At 48.5% G+C, this 25,791-nt stretch overlaps 1 long non-coding RNA gene across 3 annotated transcripts in view; it reads right to left on the bottom strand.

Moving 5' to 3' along the window:
• LOC131384025 (uncharacterized) overlaps window positions 1-25,791 on the bottom strand; it is a 94,008-nt gene that overhangs the window by 37,132 nt on the left and 31,085 nt on the right. The window contains exons 3-4 of one of the 3 annotated variants that reach the window (XR_009214501.1): window positions 17,379-17,532; window positions 15,428-15,852 (exon numbers count right to left, since the gene is read on the bottom strand). The exons of the other annotated variants lie outside the window; for them this stretch is intronic. This is a non-coding gene — a long non-coding RNA (uncharacterized LOC131384025). Of the gene's footprint in view, window positions 1-15,427; window positions 15,853-17,378; window positions 17,533-25,791 lie in introns of those variants that run through there. 3 annotated transcript variants of the gene reach the window in all.

Genomic DNA, 25,791 nt, shown 5'->3' with positions numbered 1-25,791 from the left:
GTGTGTGATTTCTAGTGGTTCTCATTCTCAACAACATTTGATATTATCGGTTTTCTAAAAATTACTATTCCTTTAGCCATTCTAATAGGTGTGTGGTGATACCTCATTGAGGTTTTAGTTTGCGTTTCCCTAATGATTAATGTAGTTGAGCACATTTTCATATTCTTATTGACCATTTGTATCTCTCTTTGACAAAATGAGCCTCAGGACTTTCAATTTACTTTAAATTCTTTGTAAAACTTCAAAATATGAAATAATAATTAATAATAAATACATATTAAATGAAGTTGGGGGCCAGGAGGCCTAGCTGCTCAGTTCTTCACTGCTGCCTGCCTTGCCCCCATCCCAAACCCTGGCCTCTGAGAGGGCACCATGGAGCAGTGTTTCAATTACCAGACAAGGATCTTGCTAGCTAGTCTCCAAAGACGGCTCCCCATTGAGCTGTGGCTTACGGTAGTCATGCCCTTGTGTATTCCCCTCCCACACTGAATCGGGGCTGACCGTGTGTAACTAATACAATGCATTAGAAGTGACGCCTTGTGACTTCTGAGGTTAGGTCAGAAGAAGCCATAAAACATCCACCTTGGTCGTCTAGAATGTCCACTCTGGGAGAAGCTAGTTGCCATTACATCCAACTATGCCAAGACCACTATGCTATGAGAAAGCCCAAAGAAGCCATATAGAGGGGCTGCCTGGAGAAAAAGAGAGAGAGAGCTGGCCAGCCCCGATCTGTTCCAGCCATTTCAGCCCAGGCACCAGCCATATGAGTGAAAGAAGCCATCTTGAATGTCCAGTCCAGCAAAGTTTTCAGAGGACTCCAGCCCCAACCACCCTCTGATTACAATTCTACAAGGGTCCGAAAGGTAGAACTACCCATCAGAATCAACCCCAAGAGCCATGAGGGATAATAAATGGTTGTTTTAAGTCTCTGAGTTTTGGAGTGGTTTGTTATGCAGCAAAAGCTAACTGGCACATGGATGGTGCCCAGGTTTGGGGTCTGCTGACTTGGAAAGGTGGTAAGCGTGGGAACAAGAGAGAGGGCTGCTAGCTGTTGTCACGTTCCTTCTTTTTCCTTCTACATTCAAACTCCCTGGATATCATCTTATATCCTTACACTGTCAGTGCCAGAATTGTGGGTGGCTACGAGAAAACGGAGACTGGCAAGAAACAGGAACTGAGAAAGTCAAAGCAGATGCCAGGCCCAGGAATGAGCCCAACTCCAACAAAATATTAGGAACAGTAATTCCTCACATGTTAACAGTCCTTTGCAGTTTCTAAAGCACCCTGAGATGTGTTATTTGACCCTCATATCAGCTAGGGGATATGAGGGTCAAATAATATAATACATTTTAGGGTGTTACTACCCCCATTTATTTAACTAGATAAAGAAATAAAGGCTGCCCCCATTTAACTAGATTAAAATAGAGAGAGGCTCAGGAAAGTTAAAGAGTTGCAAAGAGCATAGCCCTGGTATATTGCACACTGGGAGTTCTTGTTGGAATGAGAAAGAACCAGGATTAATTCACAACTACCTTGGGATGGAGACTGGAACAGTAAATTGCTTAGGTTAAGAACCTGGTGGCTGGGCGCAGTGGCTCCCACCTGTAATCCTAGCACTTTGGAAGGCCGAGGCGGGTGGATCACCTGAGGTCAGAGTTTGAGACCAGCCTGACCAACATGGTGAAACCCCGTCTCTGCTAAAAATACAAAATTAGCTAGGCGTGGTGGTGCATGCCTGTAATCCCAGCTACTCAGGAGGTTGAGGCAGGAGAATCGCTTGAACTCGGGAGGCAGAGGTGGCAGTGAGCCGAGATCATGCCATTGCACTCCAGCCTGGACAATAAGAGCGAAACTCTGTTAAAACAAACAAATAAACAAGCAAGCAAACAAACAAAAAAACTGGTAAAGGCAAAGCCAAGGTTTAATTACTTACTGAGCACCTCTTGACACTAGACTAAGTTCTTTGGACACTTTGTGTACTCTTCTTAGTGACCCTGTAAGGTAGATGCTATTACCATCCTTATTTTGCAACAGGTCTCTGACACCACGACTCAGAGATATTGCTCCCAACACTCACCACTTCAACCTATCGTGTCTTCATAATGGCATTACCAATTCTCTGAACAGTGGTTCTGTAGCTGGAACCTAATGCCTACATGATGAGCACAGGGTCCCGGCTGGCCTTCTTACCCCTCCTGTGCACACTGGTGTCCTTACTGCCCTTGAGCCCATTGTGGTCATATCATTTCTGTGCTCAGAGAGCATCAGGGGCTTCCAACAGACCAGGCTCCTCATCAACCCCCCACCCATCAGCCCTGCCCAAAGCTCAGGACCAAGCCTGTCCTTAATTGTAGGAGTCATTCATTCATACATTCAACAAATATTTATCAAATGCCTAATGTGTGCCAAGCACCATTTAGGAAGGCCAGCAGAGCGTACCATACAATAGACACCTTCCTTGACCTCAGGAAGCCTGCAATCTAGCAAGGTGTATAGACAACAAGTTCCCTGAGGACACCAAGGGGATTTGTAGAGTGTACTACGGAGTGAGGAGAAGGAGGCAGGGAAGTAAAAGGGAGAAAGTTGAGAGAGAGCAGCATGTGTAAAGGCCCCGAGGCAGGAAGGTACACTGCATATGCAAGGAGAGGAGAGCAACTCCAGACGAGGCTTACAAAGCAGACACCAGATCATGCAGGGCTGTGCAGGCCCTATGAGGGATTTTAGTTTTGAAATTGGCATAGAAGGTGTTGGGACAGTGATGAGTTTCTGATTAGTAGCTTGAACTGTCCACTGATTCCACTAGGAGGATACAAAGCCTCATCCCAAATGACTGGATCCTAGGTTTGGTCTCCACATGTGGAGCTCTGACATTGACAACTTGCCTGCAGCTCTGTCTTGCACCCACTACCCTCTGGCCCTGGTAGAAGCCTGGTGGAGCAGAGAGAATTCATTGCCTACCCAATATCAGCCTGCTTGTTCCTAACAGGAGTCTGGTTGTGTTTAAGGATTCTTATTCCTCTATGGGGACTATATACTTCAGAGCAGCTAGACCCAGGCCCAGGCCCAGGCCCAGCCCCCGGGGAAGATCCTGGCTGGCATGAATCAGTACTGGCAGTCCCATCCCCCTTGCCTGATGCCTTTAGAATGGAAATGTAAGGAGGAATGTGAGGAAGCGTCTGATGGGGGGCTTCTGGGAAAGGTTTCTCACCCAGAGATACCCAGAAGCAGAGTGTTTTTTCTTCTGCTGGGCACTGTGGTGTGGGGGCTGCCTGGATCTGGGGCAGCCCTTTTGTGACTATGAAGGGAGCCATCCTGAAGACAGAGTCAGTACACTCGAGGTAGCAACAAAAGACAGAACCAACCTGGGCCCTTGATGATATCGTTGAGCCAGTGTATGGAAGCTCATTCTCCCTCTCTGGAGAGAGTTCCTATTATGAGAAATAATGCCTTTCTTTTCTTTTCTCTTTTCTCTTTTTTCTTTTTTTTTTTGAGACAGAGTCTTACTCCGTCACCCAGCCTGGAGTGCAATGGCATGATCTCGGCTCACTGCAAACTCTGCCTCCCGGGTTCAAGTGATTATCGAGCCTCAGCCTCCTGAGTAGCAGGGATTACAGGCACCCACCACCACACCTGGCTAATTTTTGTATTTTTAGTAGAGACGGGGTTTCACCATGTTGGTCAGGTTGGTCTCAAACTCCTGACCTCAGGTGATCCTCCCACCTCGGCCTCCCAAAGTGCTGGGATTACAGGTGTGAGCCACCGAGCCTGGCCACGTTTTCTTATTTAAGGTTGCTGAGTCGGAGATCTTCTGTTACTAGCATCCAAAAGCATGCTGTACATCTGGCCCCAGGTGCCCCCTGCTCCCTGCCTGAGCCTCGGAGGCTGACCCCTGTCCACATAAATTTGTGACGAGCACAGTTTAAGACTCCTGGCCACAGCACCCCTCTTACCTGCTAGAGCATTGTTGATGCTCAAGTTATGGCAGCAAAGCCTTCTTTCCCTCTCTTCCCTAGAAACCTCATTTTAGATCTTTCACCTTGTCTTGGACCTTGGATCCCTCAAATATAACTTGCACCCTTTGTGAATTACATTCCTGTTCCTATAACTGGTGATAAAGAGGCTCTGCCCAAGTCCTGGGTGCTCCCCAGCTCAGCTGCCCTTTTTCTGGCCCCCTGGCTTATTCAGCTAAAGATCAGACAGAAGCTATTCTACATGTTGAGCCTGGCAAGGCTACAATGAGGAAACGGAGTCAAGGTCAGGGCTTGAGAAGATTGGGAAGCAATGAGGAAGGAGACTGCAATATGATGGTTTAGTACTCAGAGCTTGGGAGGCAGGTCATGGAGGAAGGGAGTGTGCAGAAGCCTGTGTGGATAAAAAACAGGGCAGGCTGCCAGTGTAAGGCGCCCCCACCTAACACTCCCTTCCCCTTCCCATCAGCCCGCACCCAGTGTCACGTGTGGATTTCAAAGTTCTCCTTCAGTAAACCTAGACTCTCCACAGTTATAGCGGTTCAGAATTTGACTCCAATCAATTCAATTCCAGTTAATTCAACATGCAGATTGCCTACCCCTGCGCTAGGTACTAGAAATGCCCCAATGAATAAACAGACCCTGCCTTCTAGGAGCTCATTGTCATCAAAATGGTTTGCTGTTCCTGCCGCAGGTCTTGCAGGGTCTGTCCCTATCCCCACCATCCCTAAAACCATAAGGTTCTCCTCTTCCTTCTGCATCCTTCTTTCTTTCTGATTCCCTTGAATATTCACCACTGCCAGGAAGAGTTCCCTGGCTCTCATTCTCGGGCGCATCCAGCAACCCTTGGAAATTTCCTATTGAGCTCTGTCCCGCTGAAATTACAGCATTTATCCTTTCAGTCTTCAAAGATGAGTGTGAGTGTGTGTGTGAGTGCATGTGAGTGAGTGTGAATGTGTTTGAGTGTGTGTGAGTGCGTGTGAGTGAGTGTGAATGTGTGTGTGTGTGAGTGTGTGTGGGTGTGGGTGGATGGGTGAGTGTGTGCACACGCATGCACACATGAGTGTGTTTTCCTCATTCCAGCCAAATGCCACCACCCCAAGGCATTGCCATCTGAATGCGTTTGGAAGGCAGCCCGAGCCAATGCCCTCCTGCCCTTTACTGTCCCCTGAGCTCCTTTCCCACTTTTCTAGATGTCTCCCCTTGATGTTCTGCCAAGACCTCAGACTCATTGCACCCAAAACTGTCCTTCTCAATCTGCTTTCACTCCTCTTTTCCCTTTCTCGATTTGTAGCCACAGCAGCACCCAGACACACCAACTCAAGATCTCTAACTCATTCTCCAGTAGACACACACAGTCTTGTATAGCCACATACAAAACTTGAGTTTCATCCTTGTGAAGAGCCACACCCAGTCCTATTTAACACAAAATTCACACTCCTACAACATTCACACAATTCAGTCACACAAAAATAAAATCAGAACCATACAGCGAGCTCTGCAGAAAGTCACTCTCTTGCATAGTCCCAGCAAGGCATGTATGGTGATAAATACACGCGCACACTCACATATACAGTCCTGGGTGACAAGCTTTTCACCAGGATCATCTGGGGAGATGAAACATCATAAAGCCCAATCATCTTGAACCCAGACCCAGGACCTGAATCCATCAATCCTTCTGGGGAGGATGGTGGGCGTTGCCATTCCCCTGTTCCTGACAGCCCTGTGATTGGTGCCTGCTCCTTGGGTGCTGGTGCCATAATTCACCTTCAGTGCCCACAGGATAACTGCCCAACCTGGTATTTTGCCTGACACAGACTCTGGACTTGCCTGTGCCTGTCCTCCTGGCCTCATAGCCAAGCTGTGTCCCTGAGCTGGGGATGGCTTGGGAATCTGAGGTCATATAAGGGCTGGGTCTCCCAGGAAAGAACAAGGCTGCAGAGTGGACCACAGAGATGTTTCCATCACCCTGTGTCTTCCAGGATCCTCTGTGCTGAGCACTTGACCAGAGAACTCCAGGACAAACCCTTCTCTCTGCCTAGACCACAGTCAAATCCAAGCTGCCTTAAACAAATTGGTAAACAGGATTCAAGCAGCCCGAACCTGGGGCATAGGCACCGATGGTGAGAATCCAGGCTTCTTCCTCCACAGGCAACCTGGAAGCTGCAGTTTCCATCACCTAGCCTTCCCTTTTCTCCATCTCCAACATACACACAGGCTGCCATGACTCTGGGCTGCCTTCCAAGGGGGGCACCCTAAAGTATCTCTGGGGCTCCCTGCCAGGACAAGTAGCAGCGTTGGTGAGAAAGACAAGATGGATTACATATATGTTGATGTGCTAGTATGGAGGGTCTGGATGAGTGGCTGGGGGGATAATGGGGGTGAGGGTAGAGGACAAAGCTCCAAAGTTACAAGGCTATAGACTTCAAAATAGGAAGGACAGATTTTCTTCTTAATTTCTGAGATCTGGGAACAAGGCTGGCTTACACATGAGAGGCTCCTAAAGGGGCTTTGTAATACTATAGGGCCTGGTTCAGCCCACCCAGCACCCCCCGAGCCTCCACCCATGAAGGGCAAGCAGAACTGCAGTGAAGAGGGATTCCCCCCAGGGATTCACTCCTAACAGACTCTGGGGAATCCTGTCCAGAATTGCCCTTTGACCCATTAGCACCCCTTTCTGTCTTGGAACAGTATTGATTTGCCCTTGTTCCCTCTCTGGTTCTCACTGGGGGAAAGATAGAAAATAAAATGTCAGGATAACTGACCAACCATTTGGAAAACAATAAAGCTGGAATTGTCCTTCACTCTTTACACAAAAATAAACTCAAAAGGATAAAAACATAAAGTATAAAAAGTGAAACCACACGAGTACTAAAGCAAAGTGTGAATATTTGTATTATGGGCCTTTCTAAGCCCAACACAAACTCTAAAAGCAATAAGGGAAAAAACCCTGTAGACTTAACTACATAAAAATCAAGTACTTATGCAGGACAAAAAATACATATGGTTGAAAGTCAGGATGAAGTAGAAAAATATTAGGAATACTATCTTTAACATACGAAAGAGCTCCCACAAATAAAAAAACAAATACTCCAATAGAGAAATGGGCAAAGAACATGATCAGACAACTCACAGATGAAGTGAGAATGTCCATTTGTCCGTTGAGAACCAAGTATATGCCCTAGTTCAGTACTGATGAAAAATGCAAGTGGAAGGATGTATCAATTGTCACTTATAAGGTGGGCAAAAGTTGTTTGTTTGTTTGTTTGTTGAGACAGAGTCTCACTCTATCACTCCAGCTGGAGTACAGTGGTGTGATCTCAGCTCACTGCAAACTCCGCCTCCTGAGTTCAAGCAATTCTCCTGCCTCAGTTTCCCCAGTAGCTGAGATTACAGGTGCTTGCCTCTGCGCCCAACTAATCTTGTATTTTTAGTAGAGACGGAGTTTCACCATGTTGGTCAGGCTGGCCCCGAACTCATGACCTTAGGTGATCCACCCACCTTGGCCTCCCAAATTTCTGGGATTACAGGCGTGAGGCACTGCGCCGTTTTTTTAAACTGACAGTGGTGTAAGAAAGGGGGCTTTCTCCCACACTGCTGATGGTGGGAGAGATGTGGGAAGGTTCATTGTTTCTGGAGGCCAGCAGGCCAATGTCCCCACAGCGACAGCTAATATATATAGCTTTTATGACATACCAGGCATTGTTCTAAGTGTTTTGCATATAAAGAATTTATTTCATCCAAACAGTAATCTCATAAAGTAAATCCTGTTATTATTCCCATTTTACAGATGAGGAAACTGAAGCCCAAGAAGTTAAAGATAATTTTCTCAAGATCTTTTTGCTAGAAAATGGCAAAATTGTTATTGAATCCAGGCATGTGGCTCTCCTATGCTATTCCATACCAAAATGTCAATTGTTCAAATCTTTTGTCCTGGAAACTTTACTTCTGGGAATTAATCTTAAGGACTGAAGTAGGCAAATGCACAGAGATGTATACATAAGAATGTTGTTCTGTATGTCAAATATATCCGGGAAAAAATGGGAACAATGTAAATGTTCAATAGGAAATCCATTGACTAAATTATGTTACTTCCATAAAACAGAATGCTATGCAACCATTAAAAAGTATGATGTATATTTATATTCACTGATAGAGAAAGATTTCGACAACATATTGTTGAGTGGAAAAGCAGGTTGCAAAACAGCATGCATGGTATGATCCCATTTAGGTAAAATTATATATATATCACTCAAGATCTGAGAGGATGCTCACCAAACGCTAAAGGTTATTATCTTGAGATGGCGGGGATTTCAGGGAATTTTTATTTTCTCCTTTCTTCCTTTCTTATGTTGTTTGGATTTTATACAGTGAGCATATATTATCTTTGTAAACAGAAAAGGCAATTTTTTAAAATGAGCCTCCTGGAATTGGCATCTCCTTATTTGTATCTCTCAGTGCTTTGTTCAGCCAGCCTGTAAAGAAACCCTACTATGTGTTAGGCCCCAGTTAGGAGGAAAAAGAGAAACAGATGCTTAGAAGGCATCAGGGGCAGAAGCAAGGCCACAGTGGCAAACATGGGGAGAGAGGCACATGTGTCTGCCTGATTGCAACAGGAACAGGGCCGCAGGGAGAAGATGGACCAGTGAAGAAGAAAGACGAGGAGGTGCAGACACAGGTATTTGGTATGGGTGCCATGTCTTGGCTCCCAGGTTGGCTAATGCTGTCCTGTTAATGAAGTGAGTGATTAATAGCCAAGGGGATAGAGAGCTGGTATATGAGATTAATCCCAGTTAATGAATCCATTGTTAGCGGCATTAAATAGCAACAGGGGGGAGGGTGGAGGCAGCCTCCTCTCTCTTCTTGGTGCATCCAGACCTGGGCTGGCTCTGCAGCCATGGGAGAGGGAGGCTCTTGGCATGTGGTGGGGAGACAGTAGAGAACAGGAAGAAAAGAAAGGAGCATGTATCGCATCCCTGCTGGAAATCGAGTGCTTTTGCACACGCTTTCTCCCGCTGGCCCCCGCTGAGCCTCAGGCAGGCACATATCACCCCCATTTTGCTGGGCCATGGAGATGACAGCTTGCTCCTGTCCGTGGCAGCCGGACCCTCATCTGCCTGACTCCTGGCCAGGTTCTTGCGGTCAGGCCACACTCCCTTTCTAGGGAAGCTGAGTGACAAGGTCCAGGAAGGGGGAGTGAGGGCGAAAGAGGGGAAGTGGTCACTGGTCACTGGAGACAGGTGGAGATGAAGGGACGTCGGGAGCTCTTCAGGAACCAGGACTGGAAGGGTCCTGTGGTGGAACACGGAGGCAGAGACAGAGTGGGCAGCAGAAGGGCTCGGGGGACAGCAGGAGCCCAGGCGTGAGGCAGCCTTGCCGGACATTACTTCCCTCCAGGACTCAAGTCTCAGGGGCATCCTGAGACAAGGCATCAAAACAGGGACATCTGTCTGCCCAGCTGCCCCCACCAGGGTTCCAGCTGACAACCTAGAGCCATCTGAGAGGACAGAAACCACTCACTCCTGCCTGCCCCAGGGCTTCTTCAGAGGATAGATGTGACATTTCCCAAACCCCACCTGTCTAGGCACTGTTCCTAAAAGCTGAAAACATGCTAATTTGCTCGACCTTCATAATAACCCTGAGCAATTGGTGTTATTGTTCCCATTTTACAGAAAAGGACACTGAGGCTCAGGGACAGACACTCTCACCCAAGATCACATAGCAAGTTGGTGGGACAGCCTGGTTTGGAACCAGTTCTACCTGGCTCCAGAATCTATGGTCTCACTGCAAGTCTTTCTCCGCCTGGACCAGTCATCCTCAAAGGGTGGTCTCCCCAGACCCATGGGGCTGGGATTAGCAACAGGTGTTTCCATAAGCCTGAGTGTTTCTGAGAACCCCTGCCCTGCACAGGCTTCCCTGCCTGGAGAGAAGAGAGCATCTTTTCCAGAGAGATGCCAGGCAAGTCTCCCAAGAGGATGCATCTTCCAGACCTACAAAGGCCAAAGCACCCAGGAGCCTCTTCTGTCCTCCAGCTGCACACTCTCCCTGGGCGATATCATCCTATCCCACAGTTTCCCACAACATTTATATGGTGATAATGTCCCAATTTATAGCTCCAGTCCTGACATCTCCCCTGAAGTTCCATCACATACATCCAGCTGCCCACCTGACATCTCCGTTTAGATGTCTAAAGCCATCTCAAAATCAAAGTGAATCCTAATTGCCCCCAAACCTGCTCCTCCACCATCTTCCCCATCTCAGTAAATGGCACCGACATTTACCCAGTTGCTCAGGACCAAAGTCATGGAGTCATGCTTTACTCCTCCCTTTAGCTCATAGTCCACATTCAATCCAATAGGAAGCCCTGTTGCTTCTGTTTTTGAAATATATTTCAAAGCTGACTGCTGTTTACCACCTCCACGCTGCCACTGTGCTCTGTCTTTCTCTTCTCACCTGGATGGGTTCAGCAGCTTCCTAATTAACCCCTCGGCTCCCATGCATGCTCCCTACAGTCTTATCTGCATTCCATGGCCAGAGTGACTGTTTTAAAACCTAACTCTGAGATGGTGTCACACCTCTGGTCAAATCCCTCCAATGACCTCTCAACCCATTTAGAATTAAATCCACAGTCTTAGCTTTGACCTCCGAAGTCCCATATAATATACACCTCCACATCCCTCACTTCTCTCCAACCTCAGCCACTCTCTTACCACACCTGCCTTTTTTCCTTCCCCAACACAGCCCTCATTACAGCAAGCATGCCCTCACCCCAGGGCCTTTGCACAGGCTATGCCTCTGCTCAGAATGGTCTACATGGGCTTCATTCAGTTCCCTGCTTAGAAGTCAGAGTGACCTGGCCGGGCACGGTGGCTCATGCCTGTAATCCCAGCACTTTGGGAGGCCGGCTAATTTTTATATTTTTAGTAAAGATGGAGTTTCGCCATGTTGGCCAGGCTGGTCTCAAACTCTTGGCCTCAAATCACCTGAGGCCTGGAATTTGAGACCAGCCTGGCCAACATGGTGAAACCCTGTCTTTACTAAAAATATAAAAATTAGCTGGGCATGGTGGCAGACACCTGTAATTCCAGCTACTAGGGAGGCTGAGGCAGAAGAATCACTTGAACCCAGGAGGTAGAGGTTGCAGTGAGCCGAGATCATGCCACTGCACTCCAGCCTGGGCAAAAAGAGCAAAACTTCATCTCAAAAAAAAAAAAAAGTCAGAGTGACCTGTCCTACCACCTCCTCATGCTCTCAGCTTTGTTTTCAAAGCACTCATTATCACCTGGCATAACCTCAAAGATTTGTTAGTTTCATTGTCTGTCTCCCCTATCAGGCTGGCTGTACACTGCATGGGGGCAGGGATTTTCCTTCACTCAACAACCAGAATGGTGTCTGCCATGGAAGCTGTTCAACGAGTATTTGCTGAGTGAATGAATGAATGAATTTCTCTGAATTTTTTCCTTACCTGAAAAATAGGCACACTCATCTCATAAAGTACCTGAGAAGATCGAATAAATACATTAAAATACCTAGCTCATGATTGGCATAATGTGGGTCCTAATCAAGGGTTTTTGTCGTATTTAGATCTTCTCTTCCCTCCCTTGCTGAAGAATCCATGCTGGCTCTGTATCTCCTAGCACCTTGAGTGTGGGCCTGAACCTGACCAGATCGGTAAAGGGTTGACTAGCGTTCACCAAGCATTGGCAAATAAGTAGACTACAGTCATGTCTGTGTCTCATTGTCCCCTGGGAGAAACCAACAACAATAAATTCACATCTGTATGATATCTTACAGTTTCCTCTATACCGACATCAATCAATCTTCACAACCGTCTAGTGAGATATGCGCTATTATCCCATTTCCAGATGAGGACACTGACAATGCAAGTGATTTACCCAGAACTGTAGCTTCAGGATGTGGCCAAGATGGGAATCAGCCCCTAGGCATCTGATGCCAAGACCTCTGCTCTTTCTCCTACCTCCAGGCCTCCCTGCCTGGAGCGCACTTCCTCACTTCCAAGTTTTCACTAGTGTTTGGACTGCCCTCCTCTCTGCTTCAAGTCTCTGAGTTCTCCTCATCCTCTGAGATCCAGCTCACCTTCCTCCTCCTCCGGGAAGCCCTCCTGACTTTCCCCCTCTCTCCTCCAAGCTTGTCCAGTACTAGATTCTATACTCTCTTGCCCTGTTCTCTGATTGTCTCCTGTATGTTTTCTCTCATCAGCTATAACAATAGTGACACAGAAGTTTTGTCTGTCTGTTTGCTTGTTTTTATAGAGTCTCACTCTGTCATCCAGGCTGGAGGGCAATGGTACTTTCTCAACTCACTGCAACATCTGCCTCTCCAGCTCAAGCGATTCTCATGCCTCAACCTCACAAGTAGCCAGGAATACAGGTGCGTGCCACCACGCCCGACTAATTTTTATATCTTTAGTAGAGATGGGTTTTTGCCATGTTGGTCAGGCTGGTCTTGAACTCCTGGCCTCAAATGATCCTCCTGCCTCAGCATCCCAAAGTGCTGGGATTACAAGTGTGAGCCACCTCGCCTGGCCAGAACTTTTCAATTACATTTGCTATATAGGCAAGCAGATGACAGACACATAGAAGAAAAAAAATCAAAGTTCCCCTTCATTGCCTTGCTCCCCAGTCCCATTCCCACTGCCAACAGTCTGGCCTGACCATACATGCACTCACATGCTAAAAACCATGCCTAATAGATAGGATCATACTGTATCTATTCTTCAACTTGATTTTTTTCACTTCGCAACGTGTCTTAGTGCGTGTGCCCCATCAGCACACATAGACGCCCTTTTTAAGAGCTGTAGGTCTATGGATGCACCATGACTCATTTAACTGCTTCTCTATTGGTGGACATCAGGGTTGTTTCCAAGTTTCACTATTACAGAGCAGCCAGCAACAAACAATCCCATGTGTGCCTCTCGGAGCACATGTGTGTTTCTATGGGAGAGAGAACCAGAAGTGAAGTCACGAGGGAGGGTTGCCCCTTCAAAGAGGCAGAGTCAATTTACATTTCATCAGTGGCGTGACACACCCACCAATCCCGTACCCTGAATTTACAAAGCACCTGCACAGCACCATCTTATTTGCCTCTCACAAGAACCCTGAGAGGTAGTAATGTTAGTACCATTTTACAGGTGAAGACTGGAATTCAACTCCATCCTGCCACTCTCAAGGGCTCAAACTCACATGTGGTCCTTCCTGCCTACAAGACCGGTCCCCAGACCCTGGGAGTGGAGGCAGTGGTGGGTGTGCGCTCAGGAGTCCCAGCAGGGTCATGAATATTAGAGAAGCGTGGGGGATATTTGGGGTGGGGGTAGGGAGTATACAGGTGAGGGCACTTGGTGGGGGCTCAAAAGCCTGGGGAGGGGCTTTCTTCCCACTCCTTCCATGGCTCAGAGGAGCCTGGGCTCAGGCTGAGAAGCAGGGCTGCTATGTTGCCATGGAAACGGAGGGTTCCTATCTCCCTCACAGCAGGAATCACGGTGATTGGGGGATGGGGGGTGGGAGGAGGACGTTTCCCTGGCAGCACCAAGGGTTGGGGCTAGGAGGCCGGTCACTCGTTTCCCTCCTTCCATTCTTCCCTTTCTCCTCCCCATCCCACTGTCCAGGCCGGCAGCCAGCAGGAGGTGTCAGTTGTGGGGCTGGTAGGGCTGGTATGGACTGGGAAGGGAGACATAGTCTGCTGTGGGGTGGGGTGAGGGGTCCGGGTCTCCTCAAAGAAGCTGCAGAAGGTCCCTGCTTTTAGACATCCCACATGTATTAGGGGCACACATACACCCCAAGTGCTGCCAAGATACTCTTGCAGGACAGAAGCCTCCTCTCACTGTCACTCAGAGAGTCACAGAGTCAACCCCACACTCCAGCCCAGCACGCCCAAGCTTACCTGAGGTACATGTGCATATGAACTTCTCAAAAACACACACACAGAGCCAACCACTTACAGGCAGAGTCACACACTGACATGCTTATACATGGACAGGCTCACACAGTCACACACAGTCACACCTACACATACACACCGCATACACATGCTACCTGATGCATGCTTGTGATTACATATTTATGTGCGTGCAAATATGTGCATGCACACAGGCACCTCCCTCTGCCTCTGTGAGTGATTGTCAGTTCCTGGAAGCACTTTTCCTTCCTCCTCACACCTCCTCCTACTCACTCCCCGTCCTCTTCCCTGTGTCTCCCCCACCCCACTGGCCCTCGGCTTGTCCGTGGCAGGAGCCCTGCCCTCTGAGCTTAGCCCTGGAAGGATATGCTGTCATTTCCAAGGAAGCAGATTCTCAGATGTAGACAGTGCTCAGCCTTGAAAACACAGAAAGGGCTGCAGTTGGTGTTGGCGGGGCGGGGGGGAGGTGGGTGTTGAGTTTAATACCCCACCCATTTCCCTTCCCTTCCAGATGATACTCCTGCCTGATCCTGCACTGAATTTAACAGCAGCAAAAGCCACCCTGCTTCCCAAACAGAACAAAAACCTCCTACAAGCTTGCCACAGTAAGTAAAATTGTGAATATCCAAATAACCATGATTAATAGTAACAGGCAGCTAAGTAGCTGTTTATTGAAGGCTTGAGCACCAAGTACTAAGTCCATGGTCCCACTTATTCCTTATATCAACCTTCTAGGTGCAGAGTATTATATCTATTTCAGAGAAGGAAACTGAAGATTAAAGAGCTCATAGAACTTCCAAATGATGGAGATGGGCCTCAAACTCAGGTCTGCCAGATCTGGATGATTCCTAACCAAGGGCCCCCTAAACTTGCACTGCCAAGGTTGCATTCACTGAGCTCCTGCACTGTGCAAGGGCACTTTGACAAGAGAGCCAGAGTGTCCACAGGTTGCCTGACACCAGGAAAGCAGACACCTCCCGGTGGAAATGGAATACCAGACCTTCTCTCCCTAGGGCCCTTTGCTCATTCTCTGCCTCCCACCTGAAGAACACTTGCTGCTCGTCTCTGGGACTCTCATCCCTGCCCTGGATCTGGACTTTCTTTCAGCATCTCATCTTCATGTCACTAGCTTGCTCAGCCTTCCAAATCCCCACTGCAAATCAATTCTTTTGCAGAGAATTATTCTAGTTCCATTTCCCTTCTGGCCTGCTCCAGCCAGACCCAGAGAGCAGTTTGGTACACCCACAATGGCTCATCAAAGTGTTATGCTAAACACAGCTCACTTAATTCCTAAGAGGAATTGTGTTCTCGGTTACTAGTTTTTTTCTCCCCATTACACTGAGATAATATCCCCCTAGCTTTTTGAAGATAAAATGTTTTTTTTTTTTTAAAGTGTTCATACTTAGCAAAATTTTAAGTTGCCAGACTCTATGGGTTCTCCTTTTTTTCTTTAAATAAAAGGGCCTGGGAACTAGTGATTGCCTACTAATCTAATCCAATCCCTCATTTTCACAGACTGGAAAAATCAATCCAAGAGAAGAGGCTTAACTTGTCAAAGAATCAGCTTTATTTATGAGCTGCACAGACTCCAGGGTCAAAAGACCTGGTTCGAAGCCAGTCCAGCTACTGCGTAGCTGGTAGTTTGCCACAATTAGGAAGTCACCAGATCGGTGAGCCTCAGTTTCCTCATCTATAAAATGGGCTGAGAATCAATTAAAATATTACATGGTTATCACTTTGAAACCATAAAATACTATCAAGTGTTAGCTGTCACCTAATCCTTCAACTTCAAAGCTGGAACAGAAGCCAAGCCTCCTGACCCACGTCCTGTTATTCCTGTCTTCCTCAGTGTGTTCAAGCAGGATGAGGGTAGGCTGCAGAGTCAGATACCTGGCTCAGACCCCAGCTCTACTGTTCACAAGCTGTGCAACTGTAGGAAGAATAATTCACATCCTCAGTGGTTCTTTATCTGCAAACAGAGGATGATCATAATAAATTTCTGGTTGATGGGATGAACTGAGTTAATATACAGGAAGGGGACTGAGCAGTGCCTAGCGCATGGCTGGCTGGCAATAAGTGGGTGTTCTCTCCCCTTCCCCTCAATCCTTTCCTCCAGCTGTCATTCTCTGAATTTCCTCCATGGTGACCAATCTCTCACTTCCTTTGAAGGAGGACTTGATTTTGGAAAGAGCCCAAGGTCCCCGAGAGGCTCGTCTGGCCAGGGAGGCAGCCCGTTAGTAATGAAGCCCGGGAAGGAACACCCTCTGGATGTGCAGATGGGCTTCAGCTCTACAGGGGAAGGAAGAACTTCTGCAGTGGCTCAGGAGCCAGCCCGGAAGGAGGCCAGTTTCATTGTGGGCCCTGCCGGTCCACCTCGAGGGAAGCAGGTCTGCACCTCCCAAGACAGGGGCCACCAAGTGTGGGCAGCTCCAAGGGGCTGGTTCTGGCCTTGATGACTGCCTCTCAGTTTCGCTGAGCCGGATGTCAGAGCCAGAATGATACATCATCTCGTCCACTCCCTCGTGTTTTTTAAATGAGAGAACTGAAGCCTTTCCTTCCCCCACCTGTCCCCTGATGAACAGAAGGGAAGCTTCAAGTGCTACTCAGAATGTCCACGCTAGAAAGTGACCTTGGCGCTATGCAGCTCAGCCCTCTCCTTCTCCAACCTTCTCTTTCCTGCCCACGCCACTTTACAGATAAGGGAAGCGAGACCAGAGAGAGAAGAGCCATGGGCCCTATGTAGCGACAGAGCCGCCGAACACCCACGTCTCCTGACCCTTGCCCGGCATTTTTCCACTGCCCTGGGACACAGCTCTTTATATGAGAAGCAAACGACTGCTCCCTTGGCCTTTCCTGAGAGTGTCCACGGAGCGGGAAGGAGGGCAAGCCCAAAAGGAGATGCCAAAGTGGGGTGGGCCACCAGCTAGGAGAAATTGACTGAAATCAAAGCCGTGGCACTACATGCTGTCTACAGAGGGTCCTGCCAGGGAGCAAGTCCTCCGCAGACAGCCCAGCTCCACAGCAGCTATCCCTGCCCCCACGGTGACCGGGCAAGCCCCCCACTGTCTAGCCTTCCAATTCCTCATCTGTGAAAGAGTGGGCGCTACACTGTATACACCCCTGGCCTTCATACCACAACTCCAGGGACTGCAGCCAGCATCCCACAGCAGGATCTGGTGGCCAGGGCAGCCAGAGGGCCCTGCATTACTAATCCCCATAGTGCCCATCCGAGGAGCAGCAGGAATCCTCAGTGCAGGCTTTTACCTCAAACTTCCACTTTACTGGGTTTCAGTATCACTTTTGCCCCTCTGTCTCCCCCAGATCTTCCAGCTCCCTTTGGCAGCAGTTGCTGGGAGCTCAGCCTGGGAAAACTGCACCACCTAGGGGCACTCAGCCCCCACTGCAGCGTGGTAGAGGAGGAAGGTGCGATCCAGGGTTCCCCTCTCCTCCCAGAGCAATCCCAACCCTCCTCTGCCTCAGGGTCCTCACTGTCACCTTGAGAAGAGCAGGCAGAGCAGGGATTTTGAAGACAGAGAAACTGAGAAGGTGAAGCAGCAATGATGTGGCAGAGTCCAAACCAGAGCTCAGGCCTCCTGATTCCAGCAAGCTTTTTCTACCTCCCATTCCAACCTCCAGTCCAAGTGAACATCTGGGTGGAGTGACAGTTAACACGTAAGAGATTAGTAAATGCCGGGCGCAATGGCTCACACCTGTCATCCCAGCACTTTGGGAGGCCAAGGCGGGCAGATCATCTGAGGTCTGGAGTTCGAGACCAGCCTGATCAACATGGCGAAACCCCATCTCTACTAAAACTACAAAAATTAGCCAGGCGTGGTGGCAGGCACCTGTAATGCCAGCTATTCAGGAGGCTGAGGCAGGAGGATCGCTTGAGCCCAGGAGGCAGAGGTTGCCGTGAGCGGAGATCGCACCACTGCACTCCAGCCTGGGCGACAGAGCAAGACTCCATCTCTGAGAAAGGCTGGGTGCAGTGGCTCACTCCTGTCATCCCAGCACTTTGAGAGGCTGAGGCAGGAGGATTGCTTGAGGCCAGGAGTTTGAAACCAGTCTGGGCAACATAGTGAGACCTCTGTCTCTATAAAATTTTTTAAATAGTTTTTTAAAACGAGGTAAGTCTTCAACAATCACTCTTTGGTAGGACAGAGGTCATCTTAAATCACAGAGAAACTTTTTTGTTTGCTTCAATAAGGATTTAGGATGGGACAGGTCTGACAACGGGCAGTGAAGTGGCCTTGTGGAAACACCAGGGGCTTTTTAGGGTTAGGGTTGTTAGGGTTAGGGTTAGGGTAAGGGTTTTGGGTGCCTGACAGACTGGGAACCAAGTCCTGGCTCTATCAAGGACACAGCTGGGCCATGCCTATCTCCCCTCCATGAACAAGTCCCTGAACTAGCTGCAATGCGGGATTAACTTTCTTACTGGGTTCTTGGGAGGATTATTAACAAATTATGTGACTCCTGACACATGGCTGGTATCAATAAGTCTGTCCTACAAGCCATGGCCGGAACTGTCTCATCTCTTCTCCACTCCGAACCCTCCACAAGCCTCCAAGCCCAGGGTAAAAGCCCAGGTTCCCACCGTGACCTGCCTTCCTTTACCCCCGCCCCCTCGACAACCTTTCTCCTCCTTCTCCACCCACCAGCCTCACTTCCTGCCCTGTCCCCTTCTCAACACCCACCACCCACCACCCACCACTGGCCTTCTCACTGTTCCTGAACACCCTGGGTGTGGTGTTTGCTGTTGCCTCTGCCTGAAATAACACCTGCATAACCTGCTCCCGCACTGCCTTTGGGTTTTTACTCAAATAGCACCTTCCAAAGGGGTGTTCCCTATTTAAAATTTCAATATCCACCCTCCTCCGCATGACTGCTTCTTCCCCCTCAGCCTTTGTGACCATCTCACCTACTACACTGACTGTAATTCACTCGTTTATTATCTCCTCCCATTTGATGTGCTCATTGCTGACTTCTTGGCATATAGTGGGAGCTTGGTAAACACTTGTTAAATGTGTGGATGACTATTCAAATAATAATTTTTAAAAGAAAGAAAAAACTCTGACTCCCAATGCCCCTTAGAAACTCAGAAGATAGGTAACATGTATGATACTTTTCCATTTACAATATCTTTTCCTGTAAAATAATAAATGTTACCCCAGGACACTGTGAGAAGACAGGGAAGGCATGGCCATGCCCTTCACGGATAAGGAAGTGGAAGCTCTGTGGATTGAAGGTCTTCTGCCCAGGTCTTGTCGCTGCTAAAGGCAAGATCCAAGAGAACCCAGTCTCCAGGCTGAGAGCTGCAGAGCTGTCTTCCCACGCTGTGGCTTCCGTGGAGTGGGGGACCTGGAGGTACTTACGCTGAAGCACTTGCTTGAAATATTGTTCTTTGAATAAGCACAGTACTTAAGTGGCCACCCAGTCAGCTTTCAGAGGGCCATCCCAAAGAACAAGCAGAGCCTTTCTTAACATGCATGAAAGCTGACTGGGCATCAGCTCTTGCCACAGCAAGACCAAGAGAGGAATCCAGGGCACAGAATGCCAGGCTGATCAAAGCAGCGTGGCTAGCCTCCCAGAGCAGAAGCTGCTTCCACCAGAGGAGCCAAGTCATGGAGCAAAGAAGAGGGTGCTGAGATTGGATCCCACCTCCATCGGGAAATGGCCTTCCCCCCCGGCAGGCCCCATTCCCCAGAGCCCCTCATGTCTTGCCCAGCTACGGGACGCTCGGCTCTGTGTGGATATATTGGCTTGCCCCTCTCCCTAAGCCAGTGCTTCTCAACTAGGAGGAATCTGACAGGGACCATTTGGCAATGCCTGCAGACATCTTTGGTTGTCACAACTATGGGGATGTTACTGGCATCTAGTGAGGAGAGGCCAGAGATGCAGCTACACATCCTACAATGCACAGTGCCCCCAGGAATTATGCAGCCAAAGTGTCAATAGTACTAAGCAGAGAAACCATGCTCTGGACCATGAGTCCCTGGAGGGGTGAGAAGTGTCAGAACCTTTTCTACACACCCAGGGCCCAATGTGGTACCTGTAAAGACACGTGTAAGAGTTTGCTGATGGACACAGGCCAGGTCAGATGACCTCTTGGTCTGTCCTGACTCTGGGAGTCTATGATTTAAATCCTCTGGCTCTACCCTGCAGGCCTCACACTCCTCATTGGCAGGGCTGATGGCCCTGGGGCTGGAGGTCAGGGGCGTCTGCAGGAGAAGGGGGTTCCCTGTGGCACCACGTCTCCCTTAGGTTCACAGCCCCCAGCTCTGCCCCGACTCACACCTGTTCTCAGTGGTGATGCTGGGCTTTGGAATGAGACCAACATGAGTTCAAGTCTTATCTGTCCATGCACTCACTCTGTGTGCTCTTAGGAGTCACTTCTCTTCCTCATCTGTAAGCCAGGGGCATAATCCCTGCCCTACCCCACTGGGGCTTTTGTGAATATTCACAAAGTACTGAACCAGCATGAAGAAACTCTTACTACTGGAGGTGACGAGCTGGCAGGTCGCAGTTGGAGAATCCAGCGCTTCATGGGCCCCGGCTGGAGAAGATAACTTCCTGGAGAATCTCTGCTTACCATGGCACCAGTCAAGCTACGGCCAACTGAGATGTCCCAGGAGCAGGAACCCCCATATCCACACCCACAGTCAGCAAGAGACCAGCCCCAATGAGGCAACCCAGAAGATGTCTCCCCAAAGGAACCCCAAAGGAACCCCATGTTGCACCGTGGAGAGACAAAGGGAGCCAGCCAGGATTCTCACTTACACCCCCCACCCCCAACCATGTCCTGGCCAGTGTGAGGAGTCCCTAGAGTTGGGACACCTACCACATTCCTGGCAGAGCTTCTGGAGTTGAGGTCCAGGAGTCTGCCCCTCTCACCAGCAACCTTTGAACCCTGTTCCAGAGGCCTTGATAGAAGCGAAAACCCTTAGTGAAAGGATGTGCCAAGCAGGGCATTCAAAGTCATGTGTCTCCATCCTATATTCCTATTCCATCTCCTGCCAGTCTCTTCAAATACCTACTGTCCCGTCTCACCAGGACAATGTGCTGTTCCTAGAATTTTCTGGCACCTCACACCTCTGTGTCTACACGCTGATCTCTTTACCCGGGAATACGTGTCCCCATCTTGTTGGTCATACAAATTCCTTCCACCCAGACCAACTTATATGTTAGGCCAGTGCCTGGGGTCCACAACACTGTTAGGGGTCCACAGAAATATTTTAATTTCTTTTAAAATTAGAAGAAAAAAATAAAATTTTAGGTCAAAAAACATGTTTTAATATGTAATATTAGGCTGGGCATGGTGACTCATGACTGTAATCCCAGCACTTTGGGATGCCGAGGCAGGTGGATCACTTGAGGCCAGGAGTTCAAAACCAGCCTGATCAACATGGCAAAACCCGTCTCTACTAAAAATGCAAAAATTAGCCAGGTGTGGTGGTGCACACCTGTAATCCCAGCTACTTGGGAGGCTGAGGCAGGAGAATCGCTTTAACCTCAGAGGCAGAGGTTGCAGTGAGCCAAGATTGCATCACTGCACTCCAGCCTGGGCGACAGAGCAAGACTCTGTCTCAAAAAAAAAAAAATGTAATATTGATATATTTTTTCTATACCAAGGAGTTTGTCAATATACTTTTTAGGGATGTGTGTGTGCATGTCTGTGTGTATGTGTGTATGTGTAGGAAAGGGCTCACAAAGTTAAAATGATTTAGGATGCAAGAAAATCGTAATGTAGCCCTGTCCTCAACCTTCAAACCTTCCACACCCCCAACAAAACTGCCCCTTCTCTGCATCCCCACTATCCATCCATTTTTGTGCTCAGCACATGATGTCACAGTCATGTGCAAATATGTCTTTCCTGTAGATGGTGAGCTCTGTAAGGGAAGGGGCTCTATCTTACACCTTCCCATCTCCCCTGCACCTAGCTCAGGCTAGCACATGGCAGGGACTCAGCAAAGGCTACTGAATTCAGCTGGTGCTCCTTGGTAAAAATAAGGAACAAAAGCTTTACTTCCTCAGTTCACACAATAACACAATAACGTCCATAGCAGAGCTGTCTCTAATCATGTATTCATTCAAATCTGCCCGTGATATGCCAGGCACTGGCCTAGGCAGCAAGAATCAGTCAGCATTAAGAAAACAAACAAGATCCCTGCCCTCATAGAGCTTCTGTCACTACCTCTTGCCAGTCTCTACCCTTTATACTCTCCCATCATCTCCCCATCCTGCCCCACAGACATCCTCCCAATGCTGGGGGCAAGGAGAGAAAACACCAAAACACAATCCTGCTTCCCCCACCTGCACCAGCCCCTCCCGGGCCCCACCACCTCTTCCAAAGGAACTGCATTCCTCTCCCTGCCTTCCCGGAAGGTGACTACTCCAGCTCCTGCATGCTCATTAATTTCACGCTCTGTCTCCTGTGTGACTGACCTACTTTCTGCTCTTTCCCCACGTGGCTGCCCAGTGTCTCTCCCACACCTGGGGCCGGGCTTCCCTCAACCGCTCCCTCTTCCCTGCAGCCAGGTGTTCCCTCTGAGGCCTTGTCCTCCCTACCCCATTCCTGGAGCAGAGGTTTCCGTGGCCCTGGAGAAGGCAGTAACACAGACCTTAAGTGGGCTCCCTGACTCTGGATTCAAACCTCAGCTCCCTCCCTCTCAGGTGCAGAGTGCTGAGCAAGCCACTGCCCAGTCTGAGCCTTCACTTCCTCATTTATAAATAAGCCTGCTGTGCAAGGTGGTTGTAAAAAGACACCATTGGGAAAAGGGTAGACATCACAGGTATGGATTCGAAAATATCCCTTGTCCCAATCCCACCCACGGGCCCCTGCCTCAGCTGGAATTCCACAATTTCTGAGGAAGCCTGCCACAGCCCCCTCTGCTCCAGGGGTTCTCCTGTCCTTCCCAGCCGAGCCCCTTTCTTTGCCTACTGTCCTCCTTCAAAGCTGTTCTGTGAAAGGGCCGTATATGAAAAGCAGCCCCAAATACTGAAGGAGCCAAGAAACCAAAGGCGGCAGACAGATCCAGTTTGTCGGTATGGTGAAATCGATTGTGGGAACTTAGACAGAAGCATGGTCTTGGACGGCCACAGGAGAGGTGGATCTCCACCCAGCAACCCCCCAGACCCAGAGCTTCTATACCACAGGAAAAGGGTATACGTGCTTCAGCAAGACAATTAAAGGCAGCCCTCTAAAACAGGCGAGATGCTGTATGTGTGATAGCTTATAATTTGTATGATAACATCAAGGTTGAATTTCTTACACAAAGGACAGTAAATAAAACAGGAATCGGGGGCATTCACAGGACTGCAGCTAATCACAAGTCAACGTGGCGGATTAGCATCCAAGATGGAGTCACTTTTGTCTCCACAGAGGCCAAGCACAGGGTGCTCCCTCTGAGCAGCCCTCCCATGTTCACCATGTTCACCCCCCGATCCCCTCACACAGCGGCCTGTGTTTCTTTATACCTCCTACCTCACTTGGGAACAGACTTGAGGCAGGGCTTTTAATTGGTAATCCTCATTTGGCATTCATCACAGAGACTTACATCTGGGTTTTTCTGGGAGAGGCCTAATGTCAAATATCCTGCATCTCGGAATAAAAACAATAGTAGCTAACAGTGACTGTGGGCTACTTCAGACAGGCACTTCACCAAGACTTTACATGAACCAGTTTGTTTAATCCTTATGATGATCCTATGAAGTAGGTAATATTATTACTTCTGTGTTTCAGATAAGGAAACTGAGGCATAGAGAGGGGAAAAACTTGCCCAAGGTGCCCAAGGCACACAAGGCCCAACCCCAAACCATTATTGAAGCAGCTGAACTGTTAACTGCTGCTTGTATGCAGAACTGGCTCAAAAATCCCTTTGCAAAAAAAAAAAAAAATGTGTCCCATACACTATATGTAACTTTCCATATGGCAAATAGGATTGTTGGTCCTCTTCTCCCAGGCAGGAGTTAATGGCAGTGTTGAAGCTTCTAGAACTCTGTGCTCTTTCTAGTACATTGGGCTGGAACCAGGGAGCTCTGGGTTCCATGCACATGGTCTGGAAGGCCAGTGTCTGTGCTAGCTCCCGGCAGGGGTCAGAATGCGTGGCTGCTCTGTGCACTGGGTGTGTGCTGGGAATGTAGGGGCCACAGGGATCATCTGATGATGGGAAATAAGGACACTGTTTCACGGGATGAGGCAGTACCCCGCTTCGGAAATGCAGTGCAGAGTTGCGGGGACATCAACCAGGACGTGTCCATTCTGCAAATCACATTTGAAAATATGGCCGGGGGGCAGGGACAGGGCAGCCATCAACCGCAATGCAGAGCATGGCTTTCCACCCACCTGGCAGGGGCCTGAGCTCAAGGAAAAGGGCCTGGACAGTGGTTTGCCTTCCCATGGAGTTATGGGGAAGAAGAGGTGCTGAATCCCTATAACACCCCTTGAGTAAAGGGCTGTAGACATGACGTTTTGTCCAATAGAGTTCATTTAGTTTTAATAATGCATATTTGTTTTCTGACTACAAAGATAAAACATGCTTATGGTGAACGTTAAGAAAAATTTAAAAAGTCATCTGCAATCCCACTATTCAGAAATAAGAGCTAACACTTTGGTCCTTTTTCTAAGCCATTTTTCCATGCCTATGTATTTTTATATCATCAGGGTTCTAACAGTACCATACATCATGAGTATTTTCCCACTCTGAAAACTGTCCAAACCGTGATTTCTAATGACTTCGTAATGTCTGGTCATATAGGACATCCTGTGATATATTTACTCATTCTCTTCTTGTTGAATATTTAGATAACTTTCTATTAACCCCATTTCAAAACTGCAATGGCTGTTAGGGCAAGAAGTTATACTGCCCAGTTACATAAAAATGAAGAAATAAATGAATAGGGTCAGTCCAGATGTTAAAGGGTATGAACAGCCAGAGAGGGAAGTTTGGATCTGATGCTGTGGTCACCCATGTGGGTGGAAGGTCTTGAGCAGGCCATCAAAACGCTCTTTGAACCCTCCCAAGGCAGGTGCTGCAGGGAAAGCCTTGGCTTTGAGAATGCTGGCAGAGGGACACTCCTCCCAAGGACTGGCCTAAGGGACAAAGCTCAGCAGGAACCCTGGGGGAACTTGCCAACCTTGCTTCCCTGGTGGTGCAGGACTGAAAAAGGCACTCGCTCTACTTTTCACAGCATTCAAAAGCAGAACTGTCAAAAGCTGGCCCCCAAATGCTCATATTATGTGGGAGAAAGTCTTGGGGAGAAAATGAGGAAGGAGGGGAATTATGCAATTGAAAACATGTACCAATCCAGACAGAATAATGAAGCACAGACACAAGATTCTGCACTCAATGGAAATTGCATTTAGCCATGTTTTGTGGTTTGAGAAAGAGAGAGACTGACTCAGAGAGACAGATGGAGACACACAGGGTGAGGAGAAAGAGAGGGGAGAAAAGGAAAGAGACAGATGCAAACAGAGAGTCCGCAGCAGCCAGATGGAGTCCCACCGAGGAGAGGATTGGGAGCAGAGAGGCTTGGGGCAAATGGCTTTGTCTTCTCCCTGTCTGTCTCTCCTGTCTTTGCACCTGGGTCTTCAGAGGGTCAGCCCGGGGCCTAAGCCACTTCGGATATGAGCAAGAAGGAAACCAGGAGACTTCCTTCCTCCTAACTGGAGGCTTGAGTTTGTTTTGATTTTTTTCTATTTTTAAAAAATATCTTCTGTGTTTCCAAGTGTTCAAAAAACAGATCACCCATGGAATACTACTTAACAATAAAAAAGAATGAACTATGGATACACAGGACACCTTGGATGGATCTCAAGGGCATTATGCTGAGTGAAAAACGTCAGTCTCCAAAGGTTACATACAGTATGAGTCCATGTATATGACATTCTAGGAATGACAAAACTGTAGAA

This window comes from Hylobates moloch, unplaced genomic scaffold (genome assembly GCF_009828535.3).
Source record: "Hylobates moloch isolate HMO894 unplaced genomic scaffold, HMol_V3 SCAFFOLD_8, whole genome shotgun sequence".
Lineage (NCBI taxonomy): Eukaryota > Metazoa > Chordata > Mammalia > Primates > Hylobatidae > Hylobates > Hylobates moloch.
The sequence above is the reverse complement of the archived record's forward strand: the minus strand, read 5'-3'. Positions and strand labels throughout refer to the sequence as shown.